The 17845-nt window shown below is 41.1% G+C and overlaps 1 long non-coding RNA gene across 1 annotated transcript in view; it reads left to right on the top strand.

Annotated features, from left to right (window-relative positions):
• Positions 1-17845, top strand: part of LOC133537914 (uncharacterized) — a 275398-nt gene that overhangs the window by 69540 nt on the left and 188013 nt on the right. Inside the window, exon 4 of the long non-coding RNA XR_009802890.1 lies at positions 7472-7568. This is a non-coding gene — a long non-coding RNA (uncharacterized LOC133537914). The remainder of the gene's footprint in view (positions 1-7471; positions 7569-17845) is intronic.

Raw genomic sequence — 17845 nt, 5'->3', positions numbered from 1 at the left:
TCTTTCTTCTTTGACGTCTCCATTATTAATTGAACAAATTGCAAAATACTCTGCAACACAGATGTCCAGAAAACTGTGTAATTATGCTATTAAAGCAGAGTACTTATAGTTGGGATCGGGCTGGGAAAAAAATGTCCGCGACATCATACGTGTCATCATACTGACTTTTTCAACAGGATACTTCGCGCAAAATTTAACATTGCAATTTAGTAAACTAAAAAGGCCGTATTGGCATGTGTTGCAATGTTAATATTTCATCATTGATATATAAACGATCAGACTTCGTGGTCGGTAGTTGTGGGTTTCAGTAGGCCTTTAATATCCTCGCATTTGGCTCCAATATTGAGCCACTGAGGAGGTCTGAAGTGTTTCTAATCGCGCTTGGTTAAAATTAATTACTTTCTTCAAACCTTTCTTTTTTTCCCCCTCCCCTCTCTTTTCACTTTCCTTCTCTTTTCACTTCAAAAGACCCTCCCAAGGGCAGGCAGTCGACAACTGCAACGATTCGACTTCGCAATTACATTTATCAGCTCGGACTTGTTGAGTAAATTGTTGGTTTAAGTGGTTTGTTCTCGCACCTTCTTGGCTCTCCTTTATTCTACGTGCACTGTAAATACGAGGGGGAAAGAGCAGAGTGCGAGAATTATGACGTCAAGGATTAATTAGGCAACCTTTTTTTTTAAATTGAATGCCATTGTTTGCACAGGCTAGTATTAATAATAACAATAATTATTATTGCATAGTATAATTAGTATATTATGATATATTTGCATTTTTTAAATAAAGATGTCAGAATGATTTATTATTATTCATTTTATTTTTTGTGTGCGTGCATTATAATAACATTTAATGCTATCATAATTTTGTGTTTTGGATGATATTCAGGGTGCAGGTGAGAGACCCCAAAAAAATATGTTAGATATAATTCTTACAATTTATTTTACGTTCATTTGTGGCTCTCATGGCAACAAACAGGCACAGGTGCAATGCTTTATTTTTTTCTTCTAAATTCATTCAGAATAAATTATGGTAATAAGTTTCTATCAAGTGACAACTCCTCTTCTGGCATATGGATTTCACATTACTATTAGTATCACTAATGTATATTTTTTAATTCCTCTCAGTTTTTCTTAAATTTGCATGTTAATACATTCAATCTCCACTTTTTAGACCTCATCTCACTTTCTTTTTTTTTTGCTCATGTTGTGGAATTTTTTACTTTCCATCAAGCACACCGCGTGTGATTATTTCACACAAATAAAAACAAACATGATAATAACATAAACCCTCTCCTCACCTGCGTCCTCCCCATCCTTCCAAACGGCCTCGTTGTCCGCCCCGGAAATGGCACTTTAATAATTCAAGATGAGTTAGTGAGCGCTGGGAGAATTACCTGCAGATAAAGCCTGCCTGCATGGGTGCCATGCAGCGTCTGAGACGGAAGCCTATATGACAGCACTGCCACCTCAGAGCACACAGACCACGATAAGGCTTGAATAAGAAATAAATAGCATGCAAATATAGAAGGCAGACAGCAACAACACGCCCATGGGGACACTGTCCTCTATACCCCGAGAGATCACACGTTGGACTCTGGAGGGGGGTAAAAAAAAATGGTGAAGCAGCTATCACGCTGCAATTGAGCAGCCCCTGCGGGTGCAATGATCTTAATGATAGCACCAAAAATCATTCATTCTGCTCAACCTGTCACTAACACTGCAGGGAGGACAGGTTGCATTGGAATAATAACACACTATTATTGCAATTTAATATTATGCTGAAACAGGCGTATACACAGTTGTGGTCAAACGTTTACATACACTTGTAAAAAACATAATGTCATGGCTGTCTTGAGTTTCCCATAATTTCTACAACTTTTATTTTTGGGGATAAGAGTGATTGGAGCACATACTTGTTGGTCACCAAAAAACATTCATGAAGTTTGGTTCTTCTCTGAATTTATTATGGATCTACTGAAAATGTGACCACATCTGCTGGGTTAAAAGTATACATACAGCAATGTTAATATTTGGTTACATGTCCTTTGGCACATTTCACTGCAATAGTGAATTATATTTTTTTATATAGCGCTTTTCTCTAGTGACTCAAAGCGCTTTACATAGTGAAACCCAATATCTAAGTTACATTTAAACCAGTGTGGGTGGCACTGGGAGCAGGTGGGTAAAGTGTCTTGCCCAAGGACACAACGGCATTGACTAGGATGGCGAAAGCGGGAATCGAACCTGCAACCCTCAAGTTGCTGACACGGCCGCTCTACCAACCGAGCTATAAGGCACTTTTGGTAGCCATCCACAAGCTTCTGGCAAGCTTCTGGTTGAAAATTTGACCACTCCTCTTGACAAAATGTGTGTAGTTCAATCAATCAATCAATCAATGTTTATTTATCTAGCCCCAAATCACAAATGTCTCAAAGGACTGCACAAATCATTACGACTACAACATCCTCGGAAGAACCCACAAAAGGGCAAGGAAAACTCACACCCAGTGGGCAGGGAGAATTCACATCCAGTGGGACGCCAGTGACAATGCTGACTATGAGAAACCTTGGAGAGGACCTCAGAAGTGGGCAACCCCCCCCCTCTAGGGGACCGAAAGCAATGGATGTCGAGCGGGTCTAACATGATACTGTGAAAGTTCAATCCATAGTGGCTCCAACACAGCCGCGAGAGTTCAGTTCAAAGCGGATCCAAGTCAGCAGCCAGAGTCCCGTCCACAGGAAACCATCTCAAGCGGAGGCGGATCAGCAGCGTTCAGCTAAATGTGTTGGTTTTCTGACATAGACCTGTTTCTTCAGCGTTGTCCACACGTTTAAGTCAGGACTTTAGGAAGGCCATTCTAAAACCTTAATTCTAGCCTTATTTAGCCATTCCTTTGCCACTTTTGATGTTTGTTTGGGCTCGTTGTCCTGTTGGAACACCCAACTGCGCCCAAGACCCAACCTTCGGGCTGAAGATTTTAGGTTGTCCTGAAAAAAATGTTTAGACTTAAAAGCCTACTGAAACCCACTACTACCAACCACGCAGTCTGATAGTTTATATATCAATGATGAAATATTAACATTGCAACACATGCCAATACGGTTTACTAGTTTACTAAATTGCAATTTTAAATTTCGCGCGAAGAATCCTGTTGAAATCGTCTGTATGATGATGCGTGCGCATCACGTCTCGGATTATAGCGGACATTTTTTTCCAGCCCGATCCAAGCTACAAGTAGTCTGCTTTAATCGCATAAATACACAGTATTCTGGACATCTGTGTTGCTGAATCTTTTGCAATTTGTTCAATTAATAATGGAGAAGTCAAAGAAGAAAGATGTAGGTGGGAAGCGGTGTATTGCAGCTGCCTTTAGCAACACAAACACAGCCGATGTTTCCTTGTTTACATTCCCGAAGGTGAAGCTTTACTATGGAACAGAGCGCTCAAGCGAACATGGATCCCGACCACATGTCAACCGGCAGGTTTCGGTGAGAAAATTGTGGTAATAAGTCGGCTCTTACTGTAGACATGAGCGGAGTTTGCGTCCTCCTGCAGCTATGGACTCTCTTACCTCCTCCCACCGGAGACACTGGCGGTCACCACACCCATGGCCACACCCCTCCGACTTTCAGGTACCATATAATCTCACTAAAACACTAGTAATACAAAAAGCACATGAGGGATTTTCCAGAATTATCCTAGTAACTGTGTCTAATAACATCTAAATCGCTCCAACTGCCCTCGCCTTTTTTTTTCTTTTTCTTTCTAGTCCCTTACTCTCACTATCCTCATCCACGAATCTTTCATCCTCGCTCAAATTAATCGGGAAATCGTCGCTTTCTCGGTCCGAATCGCTCTCGCTGCTGGTGGCCATGATTGTAAACAATGTTCAGATGTGAGGAGCTCCACAACCCGTGACGTCACCCGCACATCGTGTGCTACTTCCGGTACAGGCAATGCTTTTTTATTAGCGACCAAAAGTTGCAAACTTTATCGTGGATGTTCTCTACTAAATCCTCTCAGCAAAAATATGGCAAAATCGCAAAATGATCAAGTATGACACATAGAATGGACCTGCTATCCCCGTTTAAATAGGAACATCTCATTTCAGTAGGCCTTTAAACTTAGACAAACTTTAATGATCCACAAGGGAAAATGTTACACAGTAGCTCAGTTACAATGATGGAAAGTGTAAGGATGGAAAGGACAATAGGCCAGGGGTGGGGAACCTATGGCTCTAGAGCCAGATGTGGCTCTTTTGATGGCTACATCTGGCTCTCAGATAAATCTTAGCTGACATTGCTTAACACGATAAGTAATGAATAATTCCACTGGTAGTCATGATGTTAAAAATATCGTTCAAAATATAAAACATTCTCTTCCATTTTAATCCATCCATCCTTTTTCTAACGCACCTGTTCGAGAAAAAACAATGTTATTAAAAATAATTACAGAGTCATTATACCCTAAAAATGTTGGTCTTACTTAAAAAATGCATGCATTTGTATTCAGTTTTAAAAAATATGATATGGCTCTAACGGAAATACATTTTAAAATATTTGGCTTTCATGGCTCTCTCAGCCAAAAAGGTTCCCGACTCCTGCAATATAGCAATATAAAATATATAACACCGCATTTTTCGGAGTATAAGTCGCTCCGGAGTATAAGCCGCACCTGCCGAAAATGTATAATAAAGAAGGAAAAAAAAAACATATATAAGTCGCACTGGAGTATAAGTCGCATTTTGGGGGGAAATTTATTTGATAAAACCCAACGCCAAGAATAGACATTTGAAAGGCAATTTTAAAATAAATAAAGAATAGTGAACAACAGGCTGAATAAGTGTACGTTATATGACGCATAAATAACCAACTGAGAAGGTGCCTGCTATGTTAACGTAACATATTATGGTAAGAATCATTCAAATGTCTATAACATATAGAACATGCTATATGTTTACCAAACAATCTGTCACTCCTAATCGATAAATCCCATGAAATCTTATACGTCTAGTCTCTTACGTGAATGAGCTAAATAATATTATCTGATATTTTACGGTAATGTGTGAATAATTTCACACATAAGTCGCTCTTGAGTATAAGTCGCACCCCCGCCCAAACTAGGAAAAAAACTGTGACTTATAGTCCGAAAAATACAGTATATACGTAATATTTACATAAATTATGTAGAGTATATTATATATACTGATATATATTTGTAATTGTTTTAATAACATGGTCACTACTGCCTAGTTTCTCTTCTTTTATTCTTATTTTACTGTTATATTTTTCTTCTTATTGTAATATTTTTCTATTTTGTTTCCATTTATACCCCCATTATTTACTTTTTACTTTTTAAAATTGATCTGAACTCTGTACACTGCCGCTGGAATTTTAATTTTCCTGAAGGAACTCTGCTGAAGGAATCAATAAAGTTCTATCCATCTATCTATCTATCTATCTATCTATCTATCTATCTATCTATCTATCTATCTATCTATCTATCTATCTATCTATCTATCTATCTATCTATCCATCTATCCATCTATATTATGTCTATATCATATATACAATATATAACAATTACCAGAAAATAAACATTAAATTAATTTGGCGGTATATCCTCCTTTTTCTTTGTAAAGCACCAGTTCCGTTGGCAGCAAAACAGACCCAGAGCATAATACTGCCACCACCATGCTTGACGGTAGGTATGGTGTTCCTGGGATTAAAGGCCTCACCTTTTCTCCTCCAAACATGGGTTTTGTGGCCAAATAGCTAATTTTAGTTTCATCTGACATCACACGGACAAAGATGAGACTTTCTAGAGGAAAGACCAACACATTTAGCTGAACTGCACCAATTTTGTCAAGAGGAGTGGTCAAAATTTCAACCAGAAGCTTGTGGATGGCTACCAAAAGTGCTTTATTGCAGTGAAACTTGCCAAGGGACATGTAAGCAAATAATAACATTGCTGTATGTATACTTTTGACCCAGCAGATTTGCTCACACTTTCAGTAAACTCATAATAAATTTATAAAAGAACCACACTTCATGAAGGTTTTTTGTGACCAACAAGTCTTTGCTCCAATCAATCTGTCACAAAAAATGAGAGTTGTAGAAATTATTGGAAACTCAAGACAGCCGTGACATTATGTTCTTTACAAGTGTATGTAAACTTTTGACCATGACTGTATAAAGTTGGGGATTGTTATTTGTCTCCTTGGTGCAGGGGTGCCCATTACGTCGATCGCGAGCTACCAGTCGACCGCGGGGGGTGTGTCAGTCGATCTTCAGCCAGGCTTTTAAAAAAAAATAGACCTAAAAATTAGTGATCATCAATCTTCACCAAGACGTCACTTAAATGACATTCACGGTACCGGAGGGTCTTGTGAGATGACGCTGGCTGCTGCAAGATCATTATTATGAAAATATGACCGAGAAGAAGGCGAGAAACACCTTTTTATTTCAACAGACTCTCGCGCCGTACCTTCCGTCAAAACTCTAAAGGCCGACTGCACATTTCCTATCTTCACAATAAAAGCCCTGCTTCATGCTGCCTTCGCTAACTAAATACAGAGTCTCGGAAAACTGGCGTGCACAATCGATCCCTCAGAAAGCTGGCGTGCACATCACTTGTGCACGCCAGCTTTCCGAGACTCTTATTTTGTTAGCGCAGGCAGCATGAAGCAGGGCTTTTATTGTGAAGATAGGAAATGTGCAGTCGGCCTTTAGAGTTTTGACGGAAGGGACGGCGCGAAAGTCTGTTGAAATAAAAAGTGTTTCTCGCCTTCCTCTCTGTCATTTTTTCATAATAATGAACTGGCAGCAGCCAGCGTCATCTCACAAGACCCTCGGGTGCGGTGAATGTCAATCAAGCAAGCTACGGAATTTGCCGCCAATGTTTTTCTTGTAAAGTGTATGGAAGCTGGATCAATTAGATGCCAAAAACCAACCACTTTCATGTGGTATTGTACAGAAAGGACAACTTTTTTTCTCCTCCATTTGAAAATGTGGGCGTTATCATCATTACTGTCTGATTCCAATCAATGCAAGTCATCAGAATCAGGTAATACACCAACTTATATTCTTGTCTTTGTGAAAGAAAGACATCTATATGTGTTACACATGCTTGTATTATCATTAAACACATTTAACTTGTTTACAAAAATGTCTCTTTCATAAATAAATAAATATAGATGATATATATAAATGAGGTAGATCCCCTCGAGTTGGTCAATTGAAAAGTAGCTCGCCTGCAGAAAAAGTGTGGGCACCCCTGCCTTAGTGTTTTCTTTTCCTGTCTTCAGATCTATCCTTGAGATTACATCTTCCTGCTACCTCTTCCCTCTACATTCTGCATGGCAGTTAAATGAGATGATTGTTGGCTCCTCAAAAATGACTGTAGAAGATGGAATATTGAAAGAATAACTTGCAGGTATGGCTTGTAAACATACAACCTCCTGTACCTTCTAGCTCAGCTGTCCCGGCGATGAAATGGGGAAATTCCCGCCACCTCCACTCGAATCAACCAACAATGAGCGGTACCACTGTCGAATGGGTTCTACAAATTGTGAGTTCAAATATTTTATTCCTTAATTTTTAATGTTTGATATGTTTTTGCCATTTTAATTTTGACAGTACCACATAAGATGTTTTAATTGCTGATGCGGGTTTATTGATTTTTAAATGCATCAGAAGATAACCCGTTTTGTACACTGTTGATGTGTTTCAATGCGAAGTAGGGCGTCAATGTGTTCCTGTATGGTATTTCTCAAGCAATGGTCATGTGGTGACATAAACGATGGTATTTTGAGAGGTAATCATTGAAGTCGGACATCACTGAAGGCATTCTCTTGTTCACATCTGTCATCATTTGTAAAAACAACCGTGATTTTAACAGACACACCTCACAATTTACAACAAAAATGCTGTCATAGATAAATATAATACACATTAAGTTGATCTGTCAAACATAGTGTCCACCTTATTGACCGTGTGAGCCGCCTTGATTGAACGAAAGGAGCTTTCGACATGCAGGAACTTTTGTGTGTCATCTTTGTGCTGAAAAACCCTGATCAGTAAAACTATCGTGCAGAGTTTTTTCAAGTTTTATTCGTCACATGCAGAGTACACCTCAGTGAAATGCTTTTTTCCATGCTCTTCAGATATTGCGTACAGTGGGATCCAAACACAAGTTACAGTATCTAATACATTAAATGCAAAAAAATACAACAATTTGAATAGCTCTGATGTACATTAATTACAAGACGATAAGTTGCACAATAAGGTGCAGTAGTTATGGTAGAGGTATGGAAGAGGTTTACTCTGCCGTAGTATCTAATCTATATACAGTTTATTGTTGTTTATTATTTTTACAGACTTAATTTCAATACACAAAGCTACAAGTAAACGTATTTACAGAGAAGTATGAAGCTGGACTTCAAGCGGAGGACCTCAGCTGCTAACTACTCTGACTTTGTTGGATAAATGTGAAATATAGGAAGCAGCACAAAGGTAAATAACATCAAATATCAACTATTTTACTTTATTACATGTTGTAAAAGTAGCCAGTGACACTCCATTTGTGTATATTTTAGCCTCAACCCGAGTGAACAGAATGCTAATGCTAAGAAGCTAACACCCAAGCCGATGTGTTTGTGTTGTCGTCGTGAGATAAACCTTGAGATTTCTTATTTTTGTAATATTATTTACAACTGTTCATACAATACCTTCCTGCTCTAAATTGTTATAGTACATTGTGTTAGTGTTCAACCTCTTGTGCTAATTGCAATGCATTTTCTCCACATCTTTATTCACACAAATTACATGTGGTAGAGATAAGAGTACTGATAAATACCGGTGTTGATAAGAAATATCGACAAGGGTATCGTGTCGATAACATCTTAACAATTTACATGCCTACATGTGGCAGACCGCACAAGCAAATGAATGTAAGGGAAACATTGTCTGCCTACATTCAACATCATTCTCTCGGCACCTTCCTTCTTTCTTTACCTGCCTTCAATTGCCTCCTGCATAAACATCACTATACCGTCTAAATCACCGTCCTTCTGTAGCTGCGTGAACCTTCCTCTTTCCTCCATGTTCCTCCCTAAACTGCCTGCATCTGCATTCTGTGATGAGAGTAGGAGCTCTGTTAATCGCAGCAACTATGTTGAACTCTTAAAAGACTTTTAAAACTGAAGGAAGTGAAGGAGGACTTTAAAGGAGAACATTATCACCAGACCTATGTAAGCGTCAATATATACCTTGATGTTGCAGAAAAAAGACCATGTATTTTTTTAACCGATTTCCGAACTCTAAATGGGTGAATTTTGGCGAATTAAACACCTTTCTGTTTATCGGTCTTGTAGTCATGACGTCAGAACGTGACGTCACCGAGGTAATACAGTCGACATTTTCATTTTCACATTACAAACACCGGGTCTCAGCTCTGTTATTTTCCGTTTTTTCGACTATTTTTGGGAACTTTGGCGACATCATGCCTCGTCAGTGTGTTGTCGAAGGGTGTAACAACACTAACAGGGAGGGATTCAAGTTGCACCACTGGCCCGAAGATGCGAAAGTGGCAAGAAATCTGCCGCCAGACCCCCATTGAATGTGCCGGAGTGTCTTCACATTTTACCGGCGATGCTAAGACAGACATGGCACAGAGATGTATGGATAACCTGCAGATGCATTAGCTACAATAAAGTCAACGAAATCACAAAGGTGAGTTTTGTTGATGTTGTTGACTTATGTGCTAATCAGACATATTTGGTCGCAGCGTGACTGCCAGCTAATCGATGCTAACATGCTACGCTAATCGATGCTAACATGCTATTTACGCTTGCTGTATGTACATTTTAAACTACATACCCACATTTAATGCGAAACAAACACTTACCAATTGACGGATTTAAGTTGCTTCAGTGTCACAAAATGCGAAAGTCCTGATCGTTTGGTCCGCACATTTTACCGGCGATGCTAATAAGGCAGTTAAGCTATGGGCCACTTCATTAGGTACACCCATGCTATGGCCGAATAGCGTCAATAGCTATTCGCTCAATAGCTTCAGTTTCTTCTTCAATTTCGTTTTCGCTATCTGCCTCCATACTCCAACCATCTGTTTCAATACATGCGTAATCTGTTGAATCGCTTAAGCCGCTGAAATCCGAGTCTGAATCCGAGCTAATGTCGCTATATCTTGCTGTGCTATTCGCCATTGTTTGTTTGTATTGGCAGCATTGTGTGACGTCACAGGGAAATGGACAGTCGCATCGCAAATAGCGAAAATTTAGCACTTTAAAGCTTTTTTTAGCGATATTCTGGGAGATGTAAAATTTTGAAAAACTCTTCGAAAAATAAAACAAGCCACTGGGAACTGATTATTGTTTTTAACCCTTTTGAAATTGTGATAATGTTCCTCTTTAACCAGAAAGTGTCGGCTATTTTTATACAGAAGGACCGGTGCATGGACTTCATTTATAAATAAAGGTAAAACGGCGATAACATTATTTTGGTTTCGTTTTTAATGAAATGCACATTTTGTGGACGACTGTTTGTATGTGTAAAGAACAGAGGTGGGTAGTAACGCGCTACATTTACTCCGTTTCATCTACTTGAGTAACTTTTGGAATAAATTGTACTTCTAAGAGTAGTTTTAATGCAACATACTTTTACTTGAGTATATTTATAGAGAAGAAACGCTACTTTTACTCCGCTCCATTTATCTACTTTCAGCTCGCTACTCGCTACTGATTTTTATCGATCTGTTAATGGACTGTTAACACGGACCACCAGTACAAGAAAGGACAGAGCAGGCTGTACTTCCTCAGGAGACTGCACTCCTTCAACATTTGTAGAAAACTCCTGTGGATGTACTACCAGTCTGTGGTTGCCAGTGTTCTGTTCTACATGGTAGTGTGCTGGGGGGGGCAGTACATCTAAAAAGGACAGCTCCAGACTGGAGAAACTGATCAGGCGGGCCGGTTCTACAATGGGAATGAAACTGGACTCACTGGTGACGGTGGCAGAGAAGAGGACTGTGGACAAACTAGTGAGCATCCTGGATGATGCCAGTCACCCTCTGCATAGTGTTATCAGTAGCCAGAGGAGCCTGTTCAGTGCTAGACTGCTTCATCCCAAGTGCAGGACTAATAGACTCAAAAACTCCTTTGTCCCACACGCCATTAGACTGTACAACTCCTCTCTGGGGCGGGGAAGCAGGGGGTACAAGGATGACAGGGGATGCAAAACATTAACAGTGCAATACGTTTTCATAACATGGTCAGTACTGCCTACTTTGTCTTGTTATATTCTTATTTTACTGTTATATTTTTATTCCCATTGTTGCTACTTATTTTTTATTGTTATTGTAATATTTCTCTATTTTGTTTCCATTTCAACCCCCATTATTTACTTTTTACTTTTTTAAAATTGATCTCAACTCTATACACTGCTGCTGGAATTTCAATTTTCCTGAAGGAACTCTCCTGAAGGAATCAATAAAGTACTATCTATCCATCCATCCATCCGTCCGTCCATCCAATGCACGCTTTGTTTGTTTTGTCAGACAGACCTTCAAAGTAGGATCCACCACATGCCTGCATTTCACCAATCAAATGCAGTCACTGGTGACGTTTGACTCCCTTTCACCAATCAAACAGAGCCAGCCGGTCACATGATTAACCGCACACTTCTTTTTTTTTATAAACCTTTATTTATAAATTTCAACATTTACAAACAGTTGAAAATAATAATAAAAGTAAGTACAAAAACAGTACAAAACAGTATAAAAACTGTACAAAACAGCGCCAGGGGGTTGTGAATTCAAAGTAACTAAAATAGAATGCAAAAAATGGTATATATAAAATGAACAAAGTGCAAAGCCATAGGCTTACTCAATCTCAGTCAATAACTTAAATTTGGAACACAGCATCATCGTTTTCACAGCTTTTGGGTTGTTAGAGGTAGAGTGTTTTAATGTAGAGTTCTAAATCTTTTTTAAAGGCACAAAAAACAGGTTGGGTATTGAGAAACTTACATTTATGAAAATAAAACTTAGCCAATAGTATAATGAGGTTGCAAAGGTAAAATTATTTTTCAAATGTTTTCTCAATACAGTGTAAAACCATGTATGTATTATTTAATATATATTATTGTTTTAGTTGCTTAAGAAATATTCCTGGCTCTGAATTTGTTCATTGCTATTTTTATGTTTTTGTGCATTACTTGTTGCCGTCATTATTAAACAAACGGGTTACTCATCAGTTACTCAGTACTTAAGTGGTTTTTTCACAACATACTTTTTCCTTTTACTCAAGTAAATATTTGGATGACTACTCCTTACTTTTACTTGAGTAATACATCTCTAAAGTAACAGTACTCTTACTTGAGTACAATTTCTGGCTTCTCTACCCACCTCTGGTAAAGGATGCAGAAATAAAAAAATAAACCGTAAACTGCTGTTAATCAAATGGCAAATAATCTTTGCAGATCGCATACTGTATATTTGTAAATCTGATTCTGATTACGTCAGTGCCTCACCAGCTATAAAACTCACCGCACGTCACTGAATTCAACCCAATATCTGGGTTATGAATCAACCAACATTTAGTTAGCATAACTTAACTTTTGGGTTAAATAATTTGAAGCCCACGGGCTTCACGGTGGAAGAGGGGTTAGTGCGTCTGCCTCACAATACAAAGGTCCTGAGTAGTCAGGGTTCAATCCCAGGCTCGGCGTGGGTTCCCTCCTGGTACTCCGGCTTCCTCCCACCTCCAAAGTCCTGGGGATAGGTTGATTGGCAACACTAAATTGGCCCTAGTGTGTGAATGTGAGTGTGAATGTTGTCTGTCTATCTGTGTTGGCCCTGTGATGAGGTGGCAACTTGTCCAGGGTGTACGCCGCCTTCCGGCCGATTGTTGCTGAGATAGGCGCCAGCGCCCCCCGCGACCCCGAAAGGGAATAAGCGGTAGGAAATGGATGGATGGATGGGCTTCACGGTGGAAGAGGGGTTAGTGCGTCTGCCTCACAATACGAAGGTCCTGAGTAGTCAGGGTTCAATCCCAGGCTCGGCGTGGGTTCCCTCCTGGTACTCCGGCTTCCTCCCACCTCCAAAGTCCTGGGGATAGGTTGATTGGCAACACTAAATTGGCCCTAGTGTGTGAATGTGAGTGTGAATGTTGTCCGTCTATCTGTGTTGGCCCTGCGATGAGGTGGCAACTTGTCCAGGGTGTACGCCGCCTTCTGCCCGATTGTTGCTGAGATAGGCACCAGTTCCCCCCGCCACCCCAAAGGGAATAAGTGGTAGAAAATAGATGGATGGATAATTTGACCCAATAGTTTGGTTGGGAATAACACAACATTAAGTTATCGTAACTCAACTTTTTGGTTAAATAATTCAACGCAAAAGTTGGGTTGAAAAAAATAACCCCAAAATGTTGAGTTAAAATAACTCAAATAAGGGGTTTGTCTCTACGCTGCTGATCCGCCTCCGCTTGGGATGGTTTCCTGTGGACGGGACTCTCGCTGCTGTCTTGGATCCGCTTTGAACTGAACTCTCGCGGCTGTGTTGGAGCCACTATGGATTGAACTTTCACAGTATCATGTTAGACCCGCTTGACATCCATTGCTTTCGGTCCCCTAGAGGGGGGGGGTTGCCCACATCTGAGGTCCTCTCCAAGGTTTCTCATAGTCAGCATTGTCACTGGCGTCCCACTGGATGTGAATTCTCCCTGCCCACTGGGTGTGAGTTTTCCTTGCCCTTTTGTGGGTTCTTCCGAGGATGTTGTAGTCGTAGTGGTTTGTGCAGTCCTTTGAGACATTTGTGATTTGAGGCTATATAAATAAACATTGATTGATTGATTGATGTCCCTTTCTGAATCAGAAAAGGACAAACCTGCAACATTTTTTCAGCGTTGACTTCTTTAAATCTTGACGATTTTTGCTCCAGATTTTTCGATGAAGATGTCTGAACTGATTGATTTTATGTCTAATAGAATAAGACGGTGTGAAAAGTAATTATAAATATGCGTGCGCATTGTTTCAACCAACATTTGGACCGGTTTTGTAATTAACAGATATAGAGGGATAAATTGTATCAGGAAGATTATAGTGCCATAAATAAAGCATGCGTTTTGAAAAGAGGAAACAAAATGAAAACACTTGAAATATGAGGCATAGACGTAGGACAAAAGCGGCCCTGTGCACGATGTGATTGGTATTGACAGTCAATTAGTCACCAGTACATCCTATTAGCGCCAGAATCTTATCTTAAGTGAGCCTTTGATAAAGTGCTAATGACAAACAGTTTAAATGTGTAAAAGATCCAATGGATTGCTATTTAAAGATGCCTCCATTTAGATCAGAAGGCATTTTGTCTAAATGAGGTTTCCTTTACACCTCTCACAATGCACAGAAAGCCCGCTTAAGCGCCAGGCCACATAATGATCGGCTCGGTAGGGAGACAATGTCGACTTCGGCATCACCTCAAATGAGTCACACGTGCATAATTCGAGTGAATAAAGTTAGCATTTGCTCGTGGTTTAAAGACGTGACCTATTTTGAAGGCTGTGTTCTCGCAACTCATTCAACGGCTGCCAAATTAGTTGTGCAGCTCTTTAATCATTCTAATTATACAGTCTTTATTGCACCTCGGGGCAGACTTTCGTGTCTTTGTCTACGTGGGAATTATTTTGGTGGAGAACCAAAATATTTACTCAACCACCACCTAAATATTACGCATATCAGGAGGAATTGAGAAATAATCCTCTCATAGACCGCAGTATTAACTTAATCACATTAGTGCACGTACTATTGATGGTGGTCATGATCCTGTGTGTGTGTGTGTGTGTGTGTGTGTGTGTGTGTGTGTGTGTGTCTGTTTGTGTGTGTGTGAATCACAAAGCTGCAACCATGCCGGATGATGCTGGAAATGGCCCTAAGGACTGAGCGGAGTGTTTGTGTCAGCGCTTGTGATGTGACGCTAAAGAGGGAGAAAAGAGGATTGATAGTCATTTCAGTCTTGGAGGACTTGAGCCGACGCGTACAACAAACTTTGAAAGCACATTATGAAAGGAGAATGGCTGTACAGAGGGTGCGCCGCTCGGGAGCTTGATAAGACCTTCGTCTTTAAACCGGCGCTTGTCATAGTATTAAATGTAATCTCACCTTGCTTGAATATCTCCACTGTGCCTCGGGGGCAAACGAAATAGTAGCAAATGCCCTGAATTGTTTGGGGAGGGGGGGGGACTCATCCTGATGTTATTGGTGGAAAGTCAGATTTTTGATCTAAGATTATGGCTGAGGCCTTCAGGCTGGATGTTTAGCCTCCACATATCCTTGGTTCATGAGATGCACCTCCATGCAGTCTGTGGTCCCCCCCCCCCCCCCCCCCCCCCCCCCCCACCCCACCGGATAGACTATTTTGAACCATTTAACAGATACATTATCACCGGGCCCTTTCTTTCTCATTATATGCACCCCCTTATCGCCGAGGCATCGCTGCAAAGCCCCAAATAGAGAGTTGTAATTACCCACACTGCCACCTGATAGCGACCCTTCCTATCAGCTTTTATCACTGCAGGTCTTGCTAACTCATCACAGGGACCCCGTGGAAGAAAAGACTCGCTCGTGGCACGCATCTCCCAGATACGTGTACAGTTGGGGGATCAGAGAAAAGTGATGCACTAAGGCTTTTTCTTACCCCCGCTCTCACGCCGAAGGTTCCTGCAACCCCACAAAGGCCGTTCTCTCCCCTTTATGCAGGGTATGAATCGAGGCAGCGCCGCAAACAAAACACGATCCAATCTCCTTGAACCCGTGGCAGCGCTGCGTAGCGATTTGGCTTTCACACCGCGCCGTCCTTCAGCGGGAATACGCGGGCTTGTTTGCCTCGCGTGTGCATGCGCCACAGCAAAGGTGCTCCTGTTAACGGGGGATGGCGTTTCCAGCATATTAGTCACCTTTGCCACAAGTTTTTGTGCTTGTGAATCATGGAGGGAAGAGACTGAGGTTGTGTGAGTTTTTGTGTTGAGCGGACAAAAGGTAAGAAGGCTTTAAGAGCCGCTAATAGGGACAGAGAATGCTCATATGCTCAAATAGCAATTAAATCAATCAATGTTTATTTTAGAGACGTCCGATAATATCTGACTGCCGATATTATCGGCCGATAAATGCTTTAAAACGTATTATCGGTATCGGTCTCAAAAAATAAAATGTATGACTTTTTAAAACGCCGCTGGACAGAGTGGTACATGGACGTAGGGAGAAGGACAGAGCGCCAATAACCCTTAAAGGCCTACTGAAACCCACTACTACCGACCACGCATCCATCCATCCATTTTCTACCGCTTAATCCGTTTTTGGGGTCGCGGGGGACACTGGCGCCTATCTCAGCTACAATCGGGCGGAAGTCGCAGTCTGATAAACTATCAGACTGCGTGGTCGGTAGTAGTGGGTTTTAGTAGGCCTTTAATCCCAGGAACACCCACCCTAACGTCAAGCATGGTGGTGGTAGTATTATGCACTGGGCCTGTTTTGCTAACAATGGAACTGGTGCGTTTCAGAGAGTAAATCCGACAATGAAAAGAGGATTACCTCCAAATTTTTCAGGAGTTTCCACCTCATCGCAGGGCCAACACAGATAGACAACATTCACACTCACATTCACACACTAGGGCCAATTTAGTGTTGCCAATCAACCTATCCCCAGGTGCATGTCTTTGGAAGTGGGAGGAAGCCGGAGTACCCGGAGGGAACCCACGCATTCACGGGGAGAACATGCAAACTCCACACAGAAAGATCCCGAGCCTGGATTTGAACCCAGGACTGCAGGACCTTCGTATTGTGAGGCAGACGCACTAACCCCTCTGCCACCGTGAAGCGACCACGCAGTCTGATAGTTCATATATCAATGATGAAATATTAACATTGCAACACATGCCAATACAGCCTTTTTAGTTTACTAAATTGCCATTTTAAATTTCACAGCTATAAGTGGTCTGCTGTAATCGCATAATTACACAGTATTCTGGACATCTGTGTTGCTGAATCTTTTGCAATTTTTTAAATTAATAATGGAGACGTCAAAGAAGAAAGATGTAGGTGGGAAGCGGTGAATTGCGGCCGCCTTTAGCAACACAAACACAGCCGGTGTTTCCTTGTTTACATTCGGCTCTTACCATAGACATGAGCGGAGAGTTTGCGTCGTTCCTCCTGCAGCTGTGGACTCTCTTGCCTCCTCCCACTGGCCGCCACCGACCGTCGGATGCTTACTTTGTGGAGGGAAAAAATAATAATCTCAGCCCGGCTGCCTTGCCTCGTCGAGAAACGTGGCTTCCCTCGGACACACTAGCGGTCACCACACCCGTGGCCACACCCCTCCGACTTTCAGGTAAGACTATATCATCTCTCTAAAACACTAGTAACACAATAAGCAGATAAGGGATTTTCCAGAATCATCCTAGTAAACGTCTGAATCGCTCTTACTGCCCTGGTCTTTTTTTTTCTTTTTTCTAGTCCTTCACTGTCACTTTCCTCATCCACAAATCTTTCATCTTTGCACAAATTAATGGGGAAATCGTCGCTTTCTCGGTCCGAATCGCTCTCGCTGCTTGTGGCCATGATTGTAAACAATGTGAGGAGCTCCACAACCCCGTGACCTCACGCGCACATCGTCTGCTACTTCTGTTCGATAATTAGAATGTATTAGCTGAATGCCACATCTTACTTAGGTGAGCTCTGGAGGAAGGAAATATGGCTTCCCCAGGTGCAAATGTCGTTTCCCCCCTCCAGCACGCTAGAGCGTAGGCATGGCGCGTGCGTGTTTATGAATGACGGTGG

Source organism: Nerophis ophidion, linkage group LG19 (assembly GCF_033978795.1).
Source record: "Nerophis ophidion isolate RoL-2023_Sa linkage group LG19, RoL_Noph_v1.0, whole genome shotgun sequence".
Classification (NCBI taxonomy): Eukaryota; Metazoa; Chordata; class Actinopteri; order Syngnathiformes; family Syngnathidae; genus Nerophis; species Nerophis ophidion.
This window is presented reverse-complemented; position numbering and strand designations above follow the sequence as displayed.